Raw genomic sequence first — 24,031 nt, 5'->3', positions numbered from 1 at the left:
AAACTTTTTTTTTAAACTTACATTGACCAGGCCTGTGACCCAGCAAATTGCCTTTGGATGCTTAGAGTGTGTTTTTTCCAAACGTACTTGTGGAACTCCAACGAGCTAGGGTGGCTAGGCCACGTAATCTGTCCCACTGGGATTCAAACACCACACGTTGATATGTGCAGTGGGCTCTCAACGCACTTGGTGGTCTTACCACCCACTGTTGCTTGGGGTGTAATTTAGTGTAGGGCCTGCCATCTTAATATCATCCAGCGGACATGCTGAACTATTAAACCGATGATTGAGTAATCTTTTGCAAAGATTTAACATAATACTAATTGGTCTGCAGGAGTATTTGTGGCACCCATTGTATAAGCAGGAAGATAGTACTTCACTCCAAGATACACTATTGTTTATGCATCAATTCCTGCAAACAAGCTTTTGCTTCAGTTGGAAATCTTAGCATGAGCTTTTCCATTGAGCTATGCTAGAATACTACTACTGTTGGCAGTGCTCCAGATAAGATTTGGAGGTGGGAGTATTTTACTCCCTATTTTTTTAAGTTGGAGGTAAAATGACTTTTTAGGGAGTAAAAATGTAAGTCCAATTCCCAATGAGGGTATTTTATAAGCTAGTAAAAATGTTTTTATAATATGTATTTCTTTGCACCTAGCTATTCATACACATTCGCACCCGGGAAAGACCGATTGACCAATCACAATCTGCCTTTCCCGGGCACGATTGTGCATTCACTGGCCATGGCAGAGATACAAAATATTGTCTAAAAAATGGCTGCCACCATTAAAATAGAAAAGTGACTAAGTTCCATTTCGGATGGCCGCGGACATTTTGGAGCATGTTTACCATGGCCGCCATCATTCCAAATAGGGATCTAGTCCCTTTTCCGTTTTAATGGCGGCAGACATTTAAAAAAATGTTTTCTTCTGACGGGAGATGGGCTTGCACTGGGCTCATCTCCTGTTGGACGGGAAAAAAAGAAAACTATCCGCACCCCAGTAAATCCCAGGGTGTGGTCAATCCTGGCTTCGCTCGGGCCTACCAAAGCTCAGACAGGTGGGCCATTAAACCGCATGTCTGCCCCCTAGCGGGAGCGTGAAAGCTATATTAAAAGACGCAGGTTCACATCTTCCAATCGGGCAGTTAAAATAGTTTCTTCCTGTGGTACAACGTGCGCTTCTGGTCTAAACGTATACATGGAGCTGTGAGGGAGAAAGCATGGCGGCTAGAGTCAAAATGTATTTTTATCCCATATTTATTGTTGGGAGTATCTATACTCCTAATTTTTTGTATTCTTTGGAAGTATTTTCCCATTTCTAGGGAGTAAAAGTGGCTGATACACCCCTTATCTGTAGGGCTGGCTTATGGTATGGTATGGGAATGGGAAGGAATGTATGCAGCCAAAACACATCGCCTCCATATAGTGATCATGGCGAAAAAATCTCCCCAAAATGTAATACAGCCAGCATATTGCTGACGTGGAGACTGCCGATCGGTTCGCTAGGAAACAGATACGTTTTCAATTTACTTCTGCACTCCAGATGATCATGTATGGATCGAATAGGTAATGGCAATGCATTCCAAAATGTTGCTGCTTGTACTGAGAAAGAACCCCCACTTATTTCTGGTATATACACTTAGGGCCTCATTACGAGTCCGGCGGTAACCCTGCCGGTGCTACCGCTGGACTTGCCATCAGGAGATTCCAAGTCCAGGGGCCCAGAAATTCAGGTGCAGGTAAACTGTAAGTCCCCATTCCCATCTATGGGAGTGGGGACACGGAAGCACCGGAACCGTTGCTAACGGTGCCGGTGCTTCCATGATCGGTCTGCCTACCGTGGCCGCTGCGCCCGGCAGGGTCAGACCTGTCGTGCACAGCGGCCATGGCAGGCAGACAGAGTTTGCCGATCCGGAAACAAGGGTGCCAGTGAGCTTACCGGCAACCTTCTAATGAGGCCCTCCGGTATGATCGGCAATCCTGCAGATGCTGACATGAGTGGTCTATTAGGGATGTATTGTGTCAGCTGATTCCTAATAATGGGAGGCCTCCAATTGTAATAAGCATTGTGAACAAGATGCATTGCTTTAAACTCCACACGTTTAGCCACTGGCAACCAATGTAGCTCCTTAAGATCTACACAAATATGGCCTTGGTGAATCCAATGAAAGACTAGCCTGGTAGTAGCGTGTTTGATGAGTTGTAACTTAGCCAGACTTTGGTAGGCCTAGGTTATTGCATTACACTAATCCAACCGACTTAATACGAATACACTCAGTTGGACGCTGGTAGAGAAATGCAAATAACCCAAAATTCTTTAAAGAGTTCTTACCTGGAGAGCATACTAACGGACAGCTCGAAATCGAACCATACCCCAACATTTCGAACAGGTTTCTAGGGCGCAGTGCAGGACGTGATCAGTTAGTTCCAATATGTATCCCAGCAGTCCTGAAAGGAGTAGGGGGTCATCAGTGTTGCCTGACGGCAGCTGGTTTGGTGATCAGGAAATGCTGCTGCAAATCAAGATTTCGGTTTTCTGTACATTTAATTGCTAGTGCATTCAATGCATCAATATTCTGTCCTGCTCCATGCGCCTGTATATTAAAGGGCTAAAGGAGGATCCTTGTGGCACTGCACGCCGCATGTGGCGGCAACTTCTTGCATCAGATTGTTCGGCGACGACTTTATCCGATCCCATGCCTTGCCTCTTATCACAAATTTAAAAAGGCACCCCAGCAAGATGTTTGTGATCCATGGTACAGAAGAGTGCCGAGACATCTAAAAGAATAACCACCCTGTTGCTCTGACAGCCATCCAACCTCTAGTGTCCTGCCTAGCCGCCACCACGACTGATTCTCTGCTGAATCCTAAACAAAATCATGCCTGCACCCCTTTCAGAGAAGCAGCGTGGTCTATACCTGTCGTAACTGGATGGTTACCACTGTCTCCAGTAGCTTGCCAGGGCATGGAAGGTGTGAGCTGGGATGATCATTTACAGGATCTGCTGGGTTCTTTTTTTTTAACTGCGGTGTTATTACTGCCACTTTTTTTTGGTGTCTTTTCTGTTGTATGCAAATTATGTAAAGTGCTGAGTCCTGAAGGAGCCAAGTTTGTACTTCAACAGAATTTGTAGGATTAAAGTAGCAAATGTTATGAAGTTATAATTTAGTTCACGGGTACAGAAGATTCAAATCCACTTCTGCCTCCAGGCACTTTGTGTCCTAGCAGCTGTCAGGAGTGCCCATGTGACGTTGAATCGGCTCAGTGCAACTGCAGAGCTGGGGGTGGTAGATATCGGGTGACTGGTTACAGCAAAGGTGTGTGTGGGCGCTATAATTTTGGCACAAAGCATTTATGAAAGACGGTTCTGATAGCCGGTTTGTGGTGTTCAATTCCCATTTGTCCTCTCTAATGAACATATTTTCTCCTGGCAGGAAGGGGCCTATGACGCTTTACCTTTGTGAGAGGTGTGCAGCTCCATTTCTACATAGTCTCTAGAGCACAGGGAGAGGGCACCGTTGTTCCTGTGCAGAAAGGCAGTTCTCTTTTGGCACAAAGGGCCATGTCTGGTCATCCAGAGTCCAATTTCTCGGTAGAACAGGATTCCCTCAGTAGACTGGGCCTGGGCTCCCCAGACTATGGGGGTGGTGAACGCGCTATATAATCTCTCAACTGATACTACAACTAAAATGGGACTTTGTGGTTATTGATAAAGATAAGTTAAGCGATAATACTAACCTTATGGACACTGGGAAGGCATGGCGTCCTGAGTCTTCAAGCTTCATATGGAAACTGCGCAACTCACATCAGTTGCACACAAGAGCCGCCATTTTGGCAGATAAGGGCAATCGGAAAAGCATTAATTTCATGCATCCGATTCCCTGCACAGTTTAGCCTTACAGCTGCTCTTCAGTTCCCATGGAACAGATGCATTTTTCAGTGGGTACAAATGGCTCTATTGGCCTATGGCAGCATCGATGGAAACGTTTAGGTAGAGAACAGACATGGCTTCTAGCATTAAGCCGTGAGATGGGTCTTCCTTCTGATTGGATGTTGGACATCAATGTTTTGGCTAATGATGGCTGGCACATAAACACCACCTATGAGCCAAAATGATTGCATTGGAATACACGGAGGATGAGCACACAGCGTGATTGATTGCCTTCCCACCCATTGACTGGCCATGCTCATCCCCTGTGGCCAATCTCATCCACTACGTGCCTGTTCCCCTCCCAAAACACATTCTCCTGGGAACTCTGAGCTACACTAGAGCTATCGAACATTAACTTTAAACGTGTTTGCCAGTGATTTGTCTGGGTATTCTGCTGAGTTAATGGCTTAATTGTAGCTGTGAATATGCTAATGTTGTAATAAAAATGTCTTAACCCAGTGTGCCTTCAGCCTCTTGATTTAGATCGGCCCCTTGCTTTGTAGTTTGAAGTTGCTATCTTCTGGCTAGGTAGTGCCACTTTGGCAGTGCCTGGCAAATGCTTGATCATGCCCACTCAGACAGGGGTGTTTACTTGTGTACCTGGTTGTGGCACTGTAAATTCCACTTTTCCGGTTTTTGTGTGGGTAGCATGGCCGTGATCTCCGAGTGATGGGTACATGTATCTCGGTTATATGTGTGGGGGCGTGGGGGTTATGCATAGTGTGCGGATGGCTTGCAATCATTCAGAATGCCAGTGCCCCAGCAGGAGACACCTGTCCCTCCCCCACCTGCTTGTGCCACCGGTGTATCTCTGTACATCCCTGCGGATCAGCTCTCGGCTCTGTAGCAAGTCCCCGGCCTCTTCTGTTGAGCGGAGCACCCTCTGACATGAATAATTACTGTTTTTGGAAGCCCTTGGCCTTCTGGCCGTCTAGACGCGCGGCTGTTTACATTGCATGCCCTCCAAGCCTCTCGTGTGAAGCATTGTCGTTCATACCTATGTTTCCAAGGAAGCTCGTGTGTGCGCTGCTAATGAGTGATGTTCTGGGCCGCGGAGGCCCACCCTATGATCTTGCTTCTGTGGGACTGTAGAGCGTTGACTGCGTGTATATAGGCGCTACGTCTATAAACTGTGCATGGCTCGTCGTGCCCCTTTCACTGAATGTTTGTATATCTCACTCACACGTTTGATTTCCGAATTGTAACTCTCCATCATACAGCATATAGTTTAATATTGAAAATGACGACAAATTGACTGTTTCGTTTGACATTTCCTCAATCAAAATATAAGTGGGTACACGATCGATTCACCCAAAAACTCAAACTAACTCATGCCGTGGAGTGGGTCGCCAGAGCATCTAAGTAGGTGGTCTGCGCGTTTTTCAAAGCTCAAGTTTCCATCTGCCTTGCGTGAGTAGGTCATCCAGTCCAGGTGTTTTCCTTTGGATCCTGGGACTTGTAGTTTTTGTTTCCCATTTGAAATGTAGGGGGGAAAACAACAAGTCCCAGAATTCCAAGCAAAACAGGACTGGGCTGCCTTCCTACGTATATGGCAATGGTGAAACCTGGATCTCTGGAAACATTTGCCTGTTTTCACGCAGCACAAAAGTGTTTTCTGCTTCATTTTATGAACTATTTGTTCTTCTGAAGGAATAATTGGCGCCCATTCCACCCAAGTTCACTTTCAGCCGGGCACACTTGGCTCCACCCTTCTGCATTATCTGTAAGATTTCTTTCTTTCCCTCTTTCACGCTTTTAAGGGTACACCTGTTTCTGCCGGGTTGCTTGGCAGGCCTCTAGCCCGCTGTCATGGCGCAGCAATACCGTCTAGGCCCGGCTTCCGGCATTGACGCCCTGGCAGAAGTCCAGCCAGTGTGTGTGTTTCTTATCTCAGCCAATTGCTGTCGGTAGCCAGGCCTTATCAGCCACCTACATTGTCACGTGGCAGCCCTTTGAACAAGCTCGTAAGGCTTTCTCGCCGGAAGCAATACGTGTCAGCAGCGCTGACTGCGTGCAAACAAATCCGAATATCTAGAACGCACCTGCATCACACTCCACAGAGCCCAACAGGATGCCATGTATTGCTTTGTATGCCCTGTAAAACCCCAGAAGCGGGAAGCACTCAAGCTCTTACTTGCATCGATGTGTTATTGTGACATCCGTATTGAACTTGCCACTGGTTATAATATCCTTCCTGGTTCATTGTAGTGGCTGTTAGTTGTGATGGGTGTGGCTTAAGACTTAAACCTGCAACTGCACGTTTCTTTCACCACTGGTGGTTTTCCTGAAGCGTTGCCTAGGCTTTTGCTTGCAATGCTTATTGTGGTTGGTTGCTGGGAGTGTCATGCTTGGGATGCTTATTGTGGTTGGTTGCGGGGAATGTCAGATTGTTTGGGATGCTTATTGTGGTTGGTTGCGGGGAATGTCAGATTGTTTGGGATGCTTATTGTGGTTGGTTGTTAGGGGTGTCATGCTTGGGATGCTTATTGTGGTTGGTTGCGGGGAATGTCAGATTGTTTGGGATGCTTATTGTGGTTGGTTGTTAGGGGTGTCATGCTTGGGATGCTTATTGTGGTTGGTTGCTGGGAGTGTCGGATTGCTTGCGATGCTTATTGTGGTTGGTTGTTGGGGGTGTCATGCTTGGTAGGCTTATTGTGGTTGGTTGTTGGGTTTGTAAGATTGCTTGGGATGCTTAGTGGTTGGTTGTTGGGAGTTCCAGATTTTATGGATATTGGTGGCAGCTCAGAATGTCCTCCTAGCTTCTACCTTGAGCCAGTGCAATGTCTTCAAGATGTGGAAGAAAGGCCTAGAATATTGGGCTTCTTGTAACTTCTTGACATCCTGGCTGTGGGACCTTGGACACTGCTTTGAAGGTAGTCTAGAAGGCTCAGGTGAAACGCCTTCACAGTTTGAATGTTGCCTCTATCTCTGCTCTGACATCCTCCTGGTCTTTTCTTAGTTTTTTTTGTTAGGAAAATGTTTTTTTCAGGAGACATGTGTTTGGTGTCAACTGGTTTATATGAATACCGGCCGTTCTGGAGAATGGTAGAGGCGGGATCCCGTAGAGCATCATTTGGGTTGTGTGGGATGAGACCCAACCATTTGGCTTGGACTTTTATTTTATTTTGATTGGCTCCCAGGTAATACGTTCTCACCTACCTTCAAGGAACACGCAACTTTTTAAACCCTCTCCTCTTTTCGGTGGCTCAACTGGTCTTCACACAATTCAGGATTCGCAATGTTTCCCAAATTTCCTGGCTACTGCTAAAATGCCCCCAAGTTGATATTAATTATTGATGTCACTGTTAATTAGGCGGCGTTGTAAGCAATGCTTATAATCCGAAACTATTGTCCTAGGAAGTGAAGATGGGAGAGACATTGGATGGGAGTTTGGGAACACAGCCTTTGGGTGCTTGGTTTCTTACCCGTTTCTGTGACCGCCTTTGGTCATGCTAGTTCCTATAGCCATGCCTACGCGCTACCTCCTGGATCCCTTTGGGCTAGGTCCGGCGTTTTAAGGGGATGCCAATGTCTTTTCTAAACAGTCTTCTGAAAGGTGATTGTTTAATTGCAGCTGTAAGCCAGCTACAGGTATAATATTAATGTCTTCACCAAGAATGCCTTCAGCCGGTTGATTTATAAGCCATGTGTGTGCTCTTTTATCGGTTTCTTGCACTGAATTCTCAAGCTTTGGCAAAGTGAAGAGATTTGCCTCTTGTATAGGCAAACCCAGGCACTGCCATGATATGCCCGGGCACTAACACAATTTAGTAGCTGTTACCATCTGATGGCCAGGAAGTACCATTTTGGTACTGCCAGGATAATGCTTATCCCATGCCTACACAAAAGCAAAAACTCTTTGCTCTCCCAATTCTTGTTCAATTCCGGTGGAGGCAGGGGTGTTTAATTATTCAGGTTATGTGGCACTGTAAGTTCCAGTGTTAGTTATTTTTGTCTGTACCATTTTATTTCTTGAAGTGGAATGGCCTTTTTATATTTTTCAAACGTGTCTTAGCCCATTTTCTTTTAAAAGACATCCTGTGGCGAATTCGGGGAATTCGTCCCTTTTCCCCCAAGGGGGAGCCCCCCTCTGCGAGGCTAGGGTTGGGAACTAGCTCCGCAAGTCTCTCCCTAAGGACTGAGGCAAGTGGCACCTCACCAAGTGAGAGTCAACCCCTTCCCCTTGGGGCCAAGGACTCCCGTTTCTGTGAGGAACTCCTTAAACCATAACCCCTTAATGGCATATATGGAATTATCAGAAATACGAACAGTATGAAATCCAGCGATTTGCTTGAAGACAAAGCTGCAATAGGTCATCACGAACAAGAAAGAGACTGTCTTCTTAAGGAGAAACCGTGATTTAACTCCAACGAGCAGACAGAAGGAGAACATGTCAAGGACAGGCGAAGCAGAGAGAGAGCTTGCATAAGCAGGGGAAATCCCTGACAGCTTGACAGCTGAGAGGTGAAGCCAAGGAGACCAGCGGAGCCTGTGACTTTGAGAAGTGGTCTTAACATGAGCTTGAAACACTGGAGACACAGCGTTCACATGGACTGGAGAGCCGAGGAGACATGAACCCAAGTCCTGGTGATGGCATGACCACGACCGCTTCGTGGTGGCCAGTGGACTTGTCCAACAATGCCTAAAACCACCACGCTGAGCCAACGCAAGGCATCTGGTTACCCGCAGCCAGGCCTGGCTGCAGAGAAGACCAAGAGTGGGACACCAACGCAGCTCAAGAGTGAACTGGAACCAAAGAGGAGTACCCAAGCGAGTGCTGGTGCAGGGACATTTCCCTCCCAACCCAGAAGTAACGGCTAGAACGGGAGAATCGTTATCCATCTGGAAAAACTTGTCCCACTGAAATTGACAGGATATGGAATAGAAAGACGATAAACTGGAATTGTAACAATGTGAGAAAGAGAATCACAATTAAACCTACAAGAGACCCTTAAGCATTGGATACAAATGGCCAATGAAAAAGAGACAAATATCCCATAAAGCAAGAAAGAGCGTGGCATACTCCAGGCACTGGCATAATATGCTCAGGTACTTACACAATTTAACAGCTGTTGTCATCTGATGGCCAGGTAGTACTGCATCCATGATGTGAAGCCGCTCCTTAATGAAACTCCTCAGATGGCATCCCTCACCTTGCTCCAACAAAGGTAAGGCCACTGGGGCCTTACGCGGATGAAACTGCGTGCATCGGAGAAAATCTGTGTGTTTTGCCAGTGACTGCATCCCATTCATAGTTCCAAATTTGAAGTGATAATTATAGCTGAATCTGGCTGCCTACCTTCAATTTCCTGTTTTGTGCAGTAATATACCTCTGTGCTTCGACCTACACTCTGTGTACTATGTGAAAAATCTTCTCCAAAATGGCGGTTGCGCCATTTTCACCGTAGTGCCTGTCCTATTTCACTAATATAGCAGGCTGCTGCTGTGATTGGCCATTGTCCCAGCCAAAAGGGCCAATCACCAGACACCGGCCCCCACCAAAGGCCCACACTCAAGGCCCTTTTAGTGCCTGTTTATGTCGGTTTCGAGCGTGGAGCCCAAAAAACCCCGGTTCAGAAACACATTGGAGAAAAGCCCTTCGATCCGACACCCCCCAACTGAAAACAAATATTGAGATGAACACAGCAGTTCCCGCCTGCATGGAACATTGACATTTAATTACCTGTGATGCATCACTTTTTTCACTTCCATTCATACTACTCCCATTTGTTGACATTGTCGCTTACTCCTGATATCCTGAACTTAGCCAACAACATGGGACCCGCCCTCCCCTGCTCACCAACTATCAACGTGACCATTCAAGTCAGACATCTCCATAACGAGTGCTGCAGTGCGCTGTACCGCCGGCATCGGCATATAGTTATGCTGTGATTCCAACAATTGTTCACTATTTTACTGTTCAAGAGGATAGTCGCACTGTGCCCATCTGCATAGTCTCCTACCGTCTAATTTATCTGTGTATTTGAACAAACAATTGCATTAGGTCTGTGCCCTATTTCTGAGAATTGTACACTGCTTTTTAAGAGGATAGCCACATCTTGTCTATGTGCATAGATCTGCTACCTTTCATTTTACTTCCATGCTCGAACAAATAATTGCATCAGGTCTGTCCACATTTCTAATTATTGTACACTGTTCTACCTCCACTATGTCTCCACCTTCACCACCTCCCTGTTGGAAGCCACACCCCAATAGGGATATTACTGTCATGACCACTGCGAGGGGGCACAAGTTGTGCCACAAGCAGGCTCCCACCAGAACCCTGAGGGCCTTAAAACCACTGCAAAAGGGCTCCTGGAGCCAGACCTGGCGCCTTTTGTACCAGGTTCATATGTAGGAAGGAAGGACTGTTCAAACTAGGTCTCATTTATGTACATGGGCCTTTAAATCCAACATGGAAGCACCCGGCACAGTCTAGTTCTAAGAACCATGCCATGTGGTCTAGTGTTTTGGGTGTGGCAGGCCTGGAACTACTTTCCCTGGTACTACTTTACCTGGGCTATATAAACCACACCCTGACTGCAGAACAAGCTTCGTGACGCTCACCGTGTCCAGCTCCTGGTCTTCAGCATCTTCCTGTAATCCTGCAAGAACAAGATTATTCTGTCTTACCTGAGAAAACCCCATCCAGCACTCAGGATCTCCACTGGGCTGCCATCTGTGGAAACCGAGAGAAGAAGAAACATCACTCACCTGTGAGTACTAGTTTAAGGACTTCCGGCGAACCTCTACCACAGCTGCTGTTCGAACATTGCGACCTGCAATAACGAGAAAGGGAAAAACAATATTGGAACGCGCGCTTCCAAAACCTCGAATTCCGAAGTCTTACATGAATTCCATCGCGCTACGCCACGCTTCCATCCGGAGCACCACAGCAACATCTGAAAAGGAAAAGACATTCAGGTTCGCTTTCAATATTAAACAACCGCACAGCGGTGTACTTATCTTAACGGATTCCGGGGGCCTGTTTTTCATTGCACTGTCATCCACTCGCAGTGGCCTGTGAGGAGAAGAAGAAGAAAACACAGGTTATAAAGCTAATGCCCTTTGCTGCATCACTCTAAAGAACTCTTTACTAAGAGAATTGGAAAACCCCATCCCATCAACCACCTCTGGCAACACTAGTAAAGCCTGGTGTACTACCTTACAGAATGCACTCCCTTCAAAAATAATCCTGCTACAAGATAACATTCTAGCCAAAAGTAAATTCCTGGCCAGCAAAAGTGCTCCTCCCGCCAATTGCGGATATAAACTGTGAAACCCTAGCCACTAAATTCACATTTTCCCAGGTCAGCCAGGACCAGGTAATGAACACCATTTCCACCCTAAAACCATCAAGTTGCAAAGGAGACTGCTTCCCTGCTCACCTTGTTAAACTCTGTGCACCCACACTAGCTCCCATCATCACCAAATGTATGCATCCTTAAGTACCAATGTCGTCCCTGCCAGCATTAAAGAAGCGTGGGTCACCCTACTCATTAAAAAACCAATTGTTGGACCGAATTACCGCCCCATAACTACAATGCATTTCCTGTTAAAAACAAACTATAGATAAAATGGCCTACTCTCAAACACAAAACCAGTTGGAACAAAACCCACTTGTTGGAGCCAGACAATCTGGCTTCTCGCCTGACCACAGTACCGAAACGTCATTATTGGACCTCAAAATCCAGATGGATTCTATAAGAGACGCTGGTAATCTCTGCATCCTACTCCTATTAGACGTGTCTGCTGCATTTGGTTTGGTGGACCACGATAAATGATGCACTACATTGTCAGAAAATGTTTAATTCGAGGGGATTGGGTCCTCCGACGTATTCCATATCTATGACATGTAATCACCACAGCTGTGCTGCTTCGGAAACTTTTTTCGGCGTCTGCGTCGATGTCGATGCGCCGTCGTCGAGGACCTCCTCCGACGTCATCCGATGTGATAAATAGGACGCACGACGCCCGTAGCCTCAGTTCCGTTTTTTCCGCGAACGTGTTGCTTCGTGTTTCTCGGTTCAACGCCTCGACTCTTTGGAGTTCTGTTCTACGGTTCTTCGAACCTGTTCGTTTTGTGTCAATCCTTCGTGTGAGGATGTCTTCGACTTCGTCTTCGGCCCCGCTTCCGGGCTTCAAGAAGTGCGGGGAGTGTGGGTCCAAGATGTCGGTGATGGACTCGCATGACGCCTGCCTCTGGCGCCTCGGGGAGGCCCACGACACGGATGGCTGTATCGACTGCCAGTCGCTCACGTCCAAAGCCTTACGCGAACGTAAGAAGAAGTTGTTGGTAGGTCGGGTGTCCAAGCCCCGGAAGTCGAGGTCTGCGGGCCTTTCGACGGATGATTCGAGGGGTGACTCTCCGCGTCATCGTCGGAAGTCTCGTGGGTCTCCTTCTAGGAGTCGGTCTCGCCACTCCTCAGCCTCTTCGAGGCATTCTCGGAAGCGCCGACACCGGTCGTCTTCAAGGTCCTCTTCGGAGGACTCTGCCCGGCACGTCGCTTACCCCACCAGTCGTGCGACGCCGGAGGAATGGGCTTCCTTCGGGAAGAAAATGCTGGCGATTCTTGAGTCGCAGGGTACTAAGCCGTCCGCGCCCCCGAGTGGGGTCGGCCGTGAGAGGTCGAGAGACACCGCTCGCAAGAGTGGTCGGCACGAGTCACGGGAGACAAGGAGACTCGTTCTCGACGTACCCGTTCCAGGTCCCGGTCCTCGACGCGCTCGAGTCCGTGTGCACCTGTGAGGTCTTCGATGAAGACATCGACGTCTGAGGCGTCGAGGGCATCGACAGGCTTTCTCGAGGCTCCGGCTCCGAGGAAGTCGTCGAAGCCGTCGACGCTCAGGTCGTCGAGGGACACGCTCGGGGCACCGGCCTCTAGGGCTGTGTCGACGCCTCCGATGCTGGAGGCGCTGCATCTGACGTCGATGCCGATTTCGTCGACGCCGATCCTCTCAGCGCCGATGCCGGTTCTCTCGACGCTGGCGCCGATTCGCTCGACGCCTTTCGTGTCGGAGGTACCCCGTGGCACGGGAGAACCCCCCCCCCAGGAAGGCTCTGGTTAAGAGCAAGCACTCTCGGGTGCCTTCTTTTCGCCACCTGGACTATATTTCAGAGGCGGATGAGGATTCTGATGGCCTGGTTCCTAGTCAGGTTCCAGATGAAATTGTCTCGGGCCATAGTCAGTTTGACGATTTGAGACAGTCACTGTCATGATCTCTGCTTCCAAAAGGTCAGGGTTTTCCCAACTCCCTTGGAAGCAGATCCATAACCCAGGTTCTGAGTGCCAACCAGTCCCAATTGGGACCTTTTGGACCCAGTCCTGGCGCCAGTGGCACCAGGCTCATAAATATGCCCAGTCCCAGCGCTGGAAGCGCTGGGCTCATAATGCTTGGGTGGACTTACCTGCAGCAGACCATGCTGCTTACTTGCCTGCCAGTTGAGCCTCTGATCCTCTTCTGTTTGGGACTACTTTTCCTGTTGGGTGGGGCAGGAGCCACTCCCTAGATTCAGAACACTGGAACTCTTCTGGAAAGCAGGAACTCTTTTCTTACCTAGGCGTGGCTGTGGAAGGAGACACCTAAGCACTACAGGAGGCTATTTAAACCACACCCGATGGATGAATCTTGCTTTGCGTTATTCTGCATCCTCTGCAGCAGAACGCTCATCGTGTCTTCTGCATCTGATCCTGGGCCTAAGGGAAAAGGCTTACCATCCTGAATCCAGTCTTCAGCAACACCTATAAAGACAAGAAAGAACAGGTTAGCATTACGGTCTTCAGTGACAGCTCTTCACTTACCTGGTCCATCGGCTGTCACCAACGTCTGGCGCTGCATTCCGGCATCTGAAAGACAAAGGCTTACCTACTCTCTGTGCGCTCCGGAGGTCTTCACACTGCATTCCGGCATCTGAAAGACAAAACAAGGTGCGTTTAAAGACATTGGGGAACTTTAATACTCACGTGCCATTACTCCTTTCCACATCTAACCCAGTGGGTATTCCGGCACCCTGCAGCCGCTCCGAACTTGTACCTGCAAAATAAAAAGACAGTTAGAGCGCATCGTGAAGCAGGCAACAAGCGCTTACTTACGTGCTTCCAGGCGCTTCTATTCATCACACGGGCTCCATTTTCAACTCACTTCAGCCCGTCATCCGCCATTGCCGGAACCCTGCAAAAAAAGAGACATCATTACTAAAGACTTTAAAGACATTAGAATTACTCGAAACTTACCGTTCGTGCAGTAAACGACGGACAGCAGTCCTCTGAAGTCAAGAGGCCTGCTCCCCTTATCCAGTGAAGAAACTGGTTACAGCACCCTGCCCCGAGGCAGATGGAGAGCACGGCGTTCACTTACCTAAGGTGAGAGCGTTAACCTTTGGGGTTCTACAGGAGAAGAGAAAGGGAAGAAGGGAGAGACATTCAATAACCCAGTTCCTTAATCCCATATTTTCTATCTGCAGACATCTTACCCTTCGAGTCAGACATACAGTGCACAGAGGTCCAGCCCAAAGAGCCAGCCGTGTGTTACACATCACCTTTGAAGATACGGTATACGCCCAGTCAAGACCGGCGCCTCTACGGGAATCAGGTGAGCGTTAGTCACTGCATGATGCCAGTGGACTGGACACCTCTCCGGAGGTGGAGTTTTGTAGGCCTGAGCCTTGCTCTCATGCCGATTCCTCGTACCGGCGCCTTATGGCTAGGGTTTCTGAGTACTTGGGATGGTCTGATCCCCCAGGGGAGTTTGTGCAGGATGATCTGACGGACATCCTTGATGTTGGTCCCCCAACTGACCCGGTACTGCCGTTCCATATGGCTTTACAGAGAAGGGTGGCGGCGGCTTGGACTGCTCCGGAGAGTCTCCAGGCGGTGGGCAGATCCTTGTCGCGAAAATACCGTCCAGCCAGTAGCGACCCCTGCTACTTGACCAGGCACCCCATTCCGGAGAGTTTGGTGGTGCAGGCGGCCACGGCCCCGGCAAAGCAGGCGTCGTACCCTACCATCCCTCCTGATAGGGACGACAAACGTTTTGAAGGCTGGGCGAAGAAAGTGTTTTCTTCTGGTGGTATGGCGCTTCAGGCGGCCAACTCCATTTGTGCCTTGTCTCGTTTCACGCACGGTGTGTGGAACTGTGTTGCGTTAGCGGCTGAACATATTCCCGAAGGGGACGAACGGGATGGTTTCCTTGCTGTGGTCCAGGATGGTAAGGATGCCATGTGAGTCCGTTCAGTCGGGTTTGGATTTAGCTGAATGCGTCAGTAGGTCCATGGCGGCGAGCACCGTGATAGGCAGGTTTGCGTGGTTGCGGAAGTCGGGGTTTGCTCCTGATGTGCAGTCCCGGCTCCTCAACATGCCCTTTGACGGTGAACGCCTTTTTGGCAGCAAGGCTGACGAGAGCCTTGAGAGGTTGCAGACCTCAAAAGCTGCAGCGAAGTCGTTGGGCGCTGCAGTTCGCCAACCTCTGCCTTTTCGTCCTAGGGGACAGCAGTGGAGGGGTGGTTCCTTTCGCTATTACGCGTCCTTCAGTAAAGCGAGAGGAGCTGGCAGTCAGAGGCCATCGCAGGGGTACCAGAGGTGGATGACAGGGTACCCGTGGTGCCAAGGCCGCTCGGGCAGTTGCCTCTTTGCCCTCAGGTAACGCCGCAGCCGCTCCCACTCCGTCATGAGGCCATGTCCCATGGTTCGCCGGTTGGGGGAAGGCTGGCGCAGCATCTTGTAGAGTGGCAAGCCATTACTTCAGATGTGTGGGTTCTGGGGATCATAACCCACGGCTACTGTCTTCCCTTTCGGCACAGGCCTCGCGACATTCCACCGGGGAGCCTCTCTTTGCAGAGATCGGATCCGCTCCTTGCGCAGGAAATTCAAGCCCTGCTGGAGAAAGGCGCCATAGAACTGGTGCCTGTAGCGGAGAGGAACAAGGGATGGTATTCCCCTTATTTTTTGATTTCCAAGAAAGACTGGGGATTGAGACCCATCATGGACTTGCGCGGTTTGAACAAACTCCTCAGGAAGGACAAGTTCAAGATGGTTACTCTCTCTCAAGTCCTCCAGGCCCTTCAGCTTCAGGACTGGTTGGTGTCACTCGACCTCAAGGATGCTTACTTCCATGTGCCGATCCATCCCACGCACAAGAAGTACCTGAGGTTCGCGGTTGGCAATTCGCACTTTCAGTTTCGGGTCCTGCCGTTCGGATTGACCTCCGCCCTGAGGGTTTTCACCAAGCTCATGGTGGTGGTGGCAGCGCATCTCAGGCAAGGGGGGGATTCACGTCTACCCCTGCCTGGACGATTGGTTGATCAGGGGGAGCTCTCCCGAGCAAGTCCTGGATCATCTGTCCGTCACCTGCCACTCCCTTCACAGGCTGGGCTTCTCCCTCAATTTAAAGAAGTCCCATTTGACGCCAACACAGCGGCTCCAGTACATCGGAGAAGTGCTCGACACTTCCATGGGGCAGTGTTTTCCTCCCCAGGTGAGGGCTCTTCACATTCAGCTGATGGTGCACAAGTTTCAGCATGCCCAGACGCTCCCAGCGTTCGAGTTCTTGAGGTTGCTCGGCCTCATGGCATCCTGCATTCTTCTGATGCCAGAGGCTCGCCTGCGGATGAGATCTTTGCAGTGGGCACTCAAGACGCAATGGTCACAGTCCTCCGGCAGGATGTCGGACCCGGTTCAGGTGCCGCCCTCGGTCGCCCGGGATCTTCTGTGGTGGGCCGTCGACGGCAACTTGATGAAGGGGGCTCCATTTTGGCTTCCCTGGCCGGAGGTGACGATCGTGGCGGATGCATCCCTCACGGGATGGGGAGCTCATGCCAACGGGCTGCCAGTCACCGGTCGTTGGTCTCCGTCGGAGTCCAGACTCCATATCAATCTGTTGGAGCTGAGGGCCGTCAGGCTAGCCCTGAAGGCTTTTCTGCCGACTGTGCGAGGAAAGAGTGTCCTGATCCTGACGGACAACACAGTGGCCATGCACTACCTCAACAAAAAGGGGGGGGGCAGGGTCACTTCCTCTGTGCAGGGAGGCGATGCCGCTCGAGTTCTGGGCCATCCAGCAGGAAGTTTCGATCTCGGCAGTTCATCTGGCCGGAGTCGAAAACGTGACGGCGGACGCTCTGAGCAGGCAGAGCGCGATCTCTCACGAGTGGGAGTTGGCTCAGGAGATTCTCCTGGAGATCTTCGCCCTTTGGGGGACCCCTCAAGTGGATCTCTTCGCCTCCAGTGTCAACCGGAAGTGCGAGAGGTTTTGCTCGTGGGAATTTCCTCCAAAAGGAGCCTTGGGAGACGCGTTCGTGCTGGAGTGGTCATTCCCGCTGCTGTGCGCGTTTCCTCCAGTCCCCGTCATCCCGCAAGTGCTGCGGAGGTTACGGAAGTTCAGTTCCCGGATGATCCTCATTGCTCCGGCGTGGGCTCGGAGGACGTGGTACCCGGACCTTCTCGACTTGTCCATCTGCCCTCCACGTCGTCTTCCCTACCGAGACGATCTGCTCTCACGGGAGGGGGGGGTCAGGTTCTCCATCCAGAGGTCAGATCCCTGAACCTTCACGCTTGGCTTCTGCAAGGTTGAGGTATAAGGATTGGGACCTCTCTGAAGACGTGATGGAGGTGTTGCTTTCGGCCCGAAGGCCAGCAACAAAGTCTCTGTACCGTTGCCGTTGGCGTAAGTTCTGCGACTGGTGCAGAGTTCAGAATGTGGATCCTTTTGCATGTGACATCCCCATGGTTCTGTCCTTTTTACTTTCTTTGGCCCACAGGGGCTTGCAAGTGGGTACCATTAAAGGGTACCTGGTGGCGCTGTCCATCTTTAAGCGCTCGTCTGAAGAGTGTTCTTACTTTAAAATCCCTTTAATTTCACAGTTTCTGAAAGGGCTCACTAATGTGTTCCCTCTGTCTCCTTTCCTGGTGCCCGGTTGGGATTTAAACCTTGTTCTTAAGTTTCTTATGGGTGCTCCGTTTGAGCCTTTACATTCTTGCCCTTAGAGGCTGTTAACTCTGAAAACTGTGTTTTTAGTTGCGGTTACTTCCGCTCGCAGAGTGAGTGAGTTACAGGCACTTTCAGTTAAGCCACCCTTCACTGTATTTCACAAGGACAGGGTTGTCCTTAGGGTTCGTCCTTCTTTTCTTCCGAAGGTAGTGACGGAATTTCATTTGGCCCAGAAGGGTGTTCTTCCGGCATTCTATCCTCCTCCGCATCCTGGTAAGGAAGAGGAGAGGCTCCATAGGCTTGATCCTAGGAGAGCTTTAAGCTTTTATGTTTCACGCATGTCCTGGGTCAGAGTGGACGATCAACTCTTCATTGGTTACGCTGGAAAGCGTTTGGGCAAGCTGTGACGAAACAGACTTTGTCTCGCTGGATTATTTTAGCCATCTCGGAGTGTTACCGCTTGGCGGGTAAGGACCCACCGGCTGGCTTGAAGGCCCATTCTACCAGGGGTGTGGCTGCATCTACTGCCCTGCAGAGGGGTGTTCCTATTCGCAACATCTGTGATGCAGCCACCTGGGCTTGGATACATACATTTGTGCGTCACTATTCCCTCGATTCCTTCAGAGGGCAGGATCTGGCCTTTGGCAAGGCGGTCCTTTGCTCTGCTATTTGATTGGCTATTCTAAATTTTGATTCTAAATTCTTTTCCTCCTCCTTGTTCTGGTACTGCTTTGGGAGTCTGTCATAGATATGGAATACGTCGGAGGACCCAATCCCCTCGAAGAACAAGTTACTTTCGAGGGGATTGGGTCCTCCGACGTATTCCATATCTATGACATGTTATCACCACAGCTGTGCTGCTTCGGAAACTTTTTCGGCGTCTGCGTCCTGCGTCGATGACGTCGATGCGCCGTCGTCGAGGACCTCCTCCGACGTACGACGTCATCCGATGTGATAAGTAGGTCGCACGACGCCCGTAGCCTCAGTTCCGTTTTTTCCGCGAACGTGTTGCTTCGTGTTTCTCGTTTCTACGCCTCGACTCTTTGGAGTTCTGTTCTTTTCGGTTCTTCGAACCTGTTCGTTTGTGAATATCCTTCGACGATGTCTTCTACTTCGTCTTCCACCCTGCGTCCGGGCTTCAAGAAGTGCGGGGAGTGTGGGTCCAAGATGTCGGTGACTGACTCGCACAACGCCTGCCTCTGGTGCCTCGGGGAGGCCCACGACACGGATGACTGTATCGACTGCCAGTCGCTCACGTCCAAAGCCTTACGCGAACGTAAGAAGAAGTTGTCGGTAGGTCGGGTGTCCAAGCCCCGGAAGTCGAAGTCGGCGGGGCTTTCGACGGATGATTCGAGGGGTGACTCTCCGCGTCATCGTCGGAAGTCTCGTAGGCCGCCTTCTAGGAGTCGGTCTCGCCACTCCTCAGCCTCTTCGAGGCATTCTCGGAAGCGCCGACACCGGTCGCCTTCCAGGTCCTCTTCCGAGGACTCTGCCCGGCACGTCGGTCACCCCACCAGCCGTGCGATGCCGGAGGAATGAGCTTCATTCGGGAAGAAAATGTTGGCGATTCTTGAGTCGCAGGGTACTCAGCCGTCCGCGCCCCCGAGTGGGGTCGGCCGTGAGAGGTCGAGAGACACCGCTCGCAAGAGTGGGCGGCGCGAGTCACGGGAGAGGTCCCGTTCGGACAAGGAGGCTCGTTCTCGCCGTACCCGTTCCAGGTCCCGGTCCTCGACGCGTTCGAGACCGTGTGCACCTGTGAAGTCTTCGAGGAAGACATCGACGTCTGAGGCGTCGAGGGCGTCGACAGGCTTTCTCGAGGCTCCGGCTCCGAGGAAGTCGTCGACGCCGTCGACGATCAGGTCGTCGAGGGACACGCTCGGGGCTCCGGCTTCGAGGGCTGTGTCGACGCCGCCGATACTGGAGGCGCTGCATCTGACGTCGACGCCGATTTCCTCGACGTCGACGCCGATCCTCTCGGCGCCGTTGCCGGTTTTCTCGACGTCGGCGCCGATTCGCTCGACGCCATCGCCGCCTTTCGTGTCGGAGGTGCCCCGTGTCACGGGAGAACCCCCTAGGAAGGCTCTGGTTAAGAGCAAGCACTCTCGGGTGCCTTCTTTTCGCCACCTGGAATATATTTCAGAGGCGGATGAGGATTCTGATGGCCTGGTTCCTAGTCAGGTGCCAGATGAAATTGTCTCGGGCCATAGTCAGTTTGACGATTTGAGACAGTCACTGCATGATGCCAGTGGACTGGACACTTCTCCGGAGGTGGAGTTTTGTAGGCCTGAGCCTGGCTCCCATGCCGATTCCTCGTACCGGCGCCTTATGGCTAGGGTTTCTGAGTATTTGGGGTGGTCAGCTCCCCCGGGGGAGTTTGTGCAGGATGATCTGACGGACATCCTTGATGTTGGTCCCCCAACTGACCCGGTACTGCCGTTCCATATGGCTTTACAGAGAAGGGTGGCAGCGGCTTGGACTGCTCCGGAGAGTCTCCCGGGGGTGGGCAAATCCTTGTCGCGAAAATACCGTCCAGCCAGTAGCGACCCCTGCTACTTGACCAGGCACCCCACTCCGGTAAGTTTGGTGGTGCAGGCGGCCACGGCCCCGGCAAAGCAGGCGTCGTACCCTACCATCCCTCCTGATAGGGACGACAAACGTTTTGACGGCTGGGCGAAGAAAGTGTTTTCTTCTGGTGGTATGGCGCTTCAGGCGGCCAACTCCATTTGTGCCTTGTCTCGCTTCACGCACACTCTGTGGAACTGTGTTGCGTTAGCGGCTGAACATATTCCCGAAGGGGACGAACGGGATGGTTTCCTTGCTATGGTCCAGGATGGTAAGGATGCCATGTGTGAGTCCGTTCAGTCGGGTTTGGACTTAGCTGAATGCGTCAGTAGGTCCATGGCGGCGAGCACCGTGATACGCAGGTTTGCGTGGTTGCGGAAGTCGGGGTTTGCTCCTGATGTGCAGTCCCGGCTCCTCAACATGCCCTTTGATGGTGAACACCTTTTTGGCAGCAAGGCTGACGAGAGCCTTGAGAGGTTGCAGACCTCAAAAGCTGCAGCGAAGTCCTTTGGCGCTGCAGTTCGCCAACCTCCGCCTTTTCGTCCTAGGGGACAGCAGTGGAGGGGTGGTTCCTTTCGCTATTACTCGTCCTTCAGTAAAGCGAGAGGAGCTGGCAGTCAGAGGCCAACGCAGGGGTACCAGAGGTGGACGACAGGGTACCCGTGGTGCCAAGGCCGCTCGGGCAGTTGCCTCTTTGCCCTCAGGTAACGCCGCAGCCGCTCCTATTCAGTCATGAGGCCATGTCCCATGGTTCGCCGGTTGGGGGAAGGCTGGCGCAGCATCTTGTAGAGTGGCAAGCCATTACTTCAGATGTGTGGGTTCTGGAGATCATAACCCACGGCTACTGTCTTCCCTTTCGGCACAGGCCTCGCGACAATCCACCGGGGAACCTCTCTTTGAAGTGTCCGGATCCGCTCCTTGCGCAGGAAATTCAAGCCCTGCTGGAGAAAGGCGCCATAGAACTGGTGCCTGTAGCGGAGAGGAACAAGGGATGGTATTCCCCTTATTTTTTGATTTCAAAGAAAGACGGGGGATTGAGACCCATCATGGACTTGCGCGGTTTGAACAAACTCCTCAGGAAGGACAAGTTCAAGATGGTTACTCTCTCTCAAGTCCTCCAGGCCCTTCAGCTTCAGGACTGGTTGGTGTCACTCGACCTCAAGGATGCTTACTTCCATGTGCCGATCCATCCCAAGCACAAGAAGTACCTGAGGTTCGCGGTTGGCGACTCGCACTTTCAGTTTCGGGTCCTGCCGTTCGGATTGACCTCCGCCCCGAGGGTTTTCACCAAGCTCATGGTGGTGGTGGCAGCGCATCTCAGGCAAGGGGGGATTCACGTCTACCCCTACCTGGACGATTGGTTGATCAGGGGGAGCTCTCCCGAGCAAGTCCTGGATCATCTGTCCGTCACCTGCCACTCCCTTCACAGGCTGGGCTTCTCCCTCAATTTAAAGAAGTCCCATTTGACGCCAACACAGCGGCTCCAGTACATCGGAGCAGTGCTCGACACTTCCCTGGGGCAGTGTTTTCCTCCCCAGGTGAGGGCTCTTCACATTCAGCAGATGGTGCACAAGTTTCAGCATGCCCAGACGCTCCCTGCGTTCGAGTTCTTGAGGTTGCTCGGCCTCATGGCATCCTGCATTCTTCTGGTGCCAGAGGCTCGCCTGCGGATGAGATCTTTGCAGTGGGCACTCAAGACGCAATGGTCGCAGTCCTCCGGCAGGATGTCGGACCCGGTTCAGGTGCCGCCCTCGGTCGCCCGGGACCTTCTGTGGTGGGCCGTCGAAGGCAACTTGATGAAGGGGGCTCCATTTTGGCTACCCTGGCCGGAGGTGACGATCGTGACGGATGCATCCCTCACGGGATGGGGAGCTCATGCCAACGGGCTGACAGTCAGCGGTCGTTGGTCTCCGTCGGAGTCCAGACTCCATATCAATCTGTTGGAGCTGAGGGCCGTCAGGCTAGCCCTGAAGGCTTTTCTGCCGACTGTGCGAGGAAAGAATGTCCTGATCCTGACGGACAACACAGTGGCTACCTCAACAAAAAGGGGGGGGCAGGGTCACTTCCTCTGTGCAGGGAGGCGATGCAGCTCGAGTTCTGGGCCATCCAGCAGGAAGTTTCGATCTCGGCAGTTCATCTGGCCGGAGACGAAAACGTGACGGCGGACGCTCTGAGCAGGCAGAGCGCGATCTGTCACGAGTGGGAGTTGGCTCAGGAGATTCTCCTGGAGATCTTCGCCCTTTGGGGGACCCCTCAAGTGGATCTCTTCGCCTCCAGTGTCAACCGGAAGTGCGAAAGGTTTTGCTCGCGGGAATTTCCTCCAAATGGAGCCTTAGGAGACGCGTTCGTGGTGGAGTGGTCATTCCCGCTGCTGTACGCGTTTCCTCCAGTCCCCGTCATCCCGCAAGTGCTGCGGAGGTTACGGAAGTTCGGTTCCCGGATGATCCTCATTGCTCCGGCGTGGGCTCGGAGGACGTGGTACCCGGACCTTCTCGACTTGTCCATCTGCCCTCCACGTCGTCTTCCCTACCGAGACGATCTGCTCTCACGGGTGGGGGGTCAGGTTCTCCATCCAGAGGTCAGATCCCTCAACCTTCACGCTTGGCTTCTGAAAGGTTGAGGTATAAGGATTGGGACCTCCCTGAAGACGTGATGGAGGTGTTGCTTTCGGCCCGAAGGCCAGCAACAAAGTCTCTGTACCGTTGCCGTTGGCGTAAGTTCTGCGACTGGTGCAGAGTTCAGAATGTGGATCCTTTTGCATGCGATATCCCCATGGTTCTGTCCTTTTTGCTTTCTTTGGCCCACAGGGGCTTGCAAGTGGGTACCATTAAAGGTTATCTGGCGGCGCTGTCCATCTTTAAGCGTTCGTCTGAGGAGTGTTCTTATTTTAAAATCCCTTTAATTTCACAGTTTCTGAAAGGGCTCACTAATGTGTTCCCTCCGTCACCTTTCCTGGTGCCCGGTTGGGATTTAAACCTTGTTCTTAGGTTTCTTATGGGTGCTCCTTTTGAGCCTTTACATTCCTGCCCTTTGAGGCTGTTAACTCTGAAAACTGTGTTTTTAGTTGCGGTTACTTCCGCTCGCAGAGTGAGTGAGTTACAGGCACTTTCAGTTAAGCCACCTTTCACTGTATTTCACAAGGACAGGGTTGTCCTTCGAGTTCGTCCTTCTTTTCTTCCGAAGGTAGTGACGGAATTTCATTTGGCCCAGAAGGTTGTTCTTCCGGCATTCTATCCTCCTCCGCATCCTGGTAAGGAAGAGGAGAGGCTCCATAGGTTGGATCCTAGGAGAGCTTTAAGCTTTTATGTTTCACGCATGTCCCGGGTCAGAGTGGACGATCAACTCTTTATTGGTTACGCTGGAAAGCGTTTGGGGCAAGCTGTGACGAAACAGACTTTGTCCCGCTGGATTATTTTAGCCATCTCGGAGTGTTACCGCTTGGCGGGTAAGGACCCACCGGCTGGCTTGCGGGCTCATTCTACCAGGGGTGTGGCTGCATCTACTGCCCTGCAGAGGGGTGTTCCTATTCGCAACATCTGTGATGCAGCCACCTGGGCTTCAGTACATACATTTGTACGGCACTATTCCCTCGATTCCATCCGAGGGCAGGATCT

General features: G+C 51.3%; 1 protein-coding gene across 19 annotated transcripts in view; it reads left to right on the top strand.

The window, feature by feature from the left end:
* BIN1 (bridging integrator 1) overlaps positions 1-24,031 on the top strand; it is a 508,669-nt gene that overhangs the window by 219,755 nt on the left and 264,883 nt on the right. The window lies entirely within an intron of this gene.

The sequence above is a fragment of the Ambystoma mexicanum genome, chromosome 9, assembly GCF_040938575.1.
Source record: "Ambystoma mexicanum isolate Mex_15411 chromosome 9, UKY_AmexF1_1, whole genome shotgun sequence".
NCBI classification, from domain to species: Eukaryota; Metazoa; Chordata; class Amphibia; order Caudata; family Ambystomatidae; genus Ambystoma; species Ambystoma mexicanum.
The sequence above is the reverse complement of the archived record's forward strand: the minus strand, read 5'-3'. Positions and strand labels throughout refer to the sequence as shown.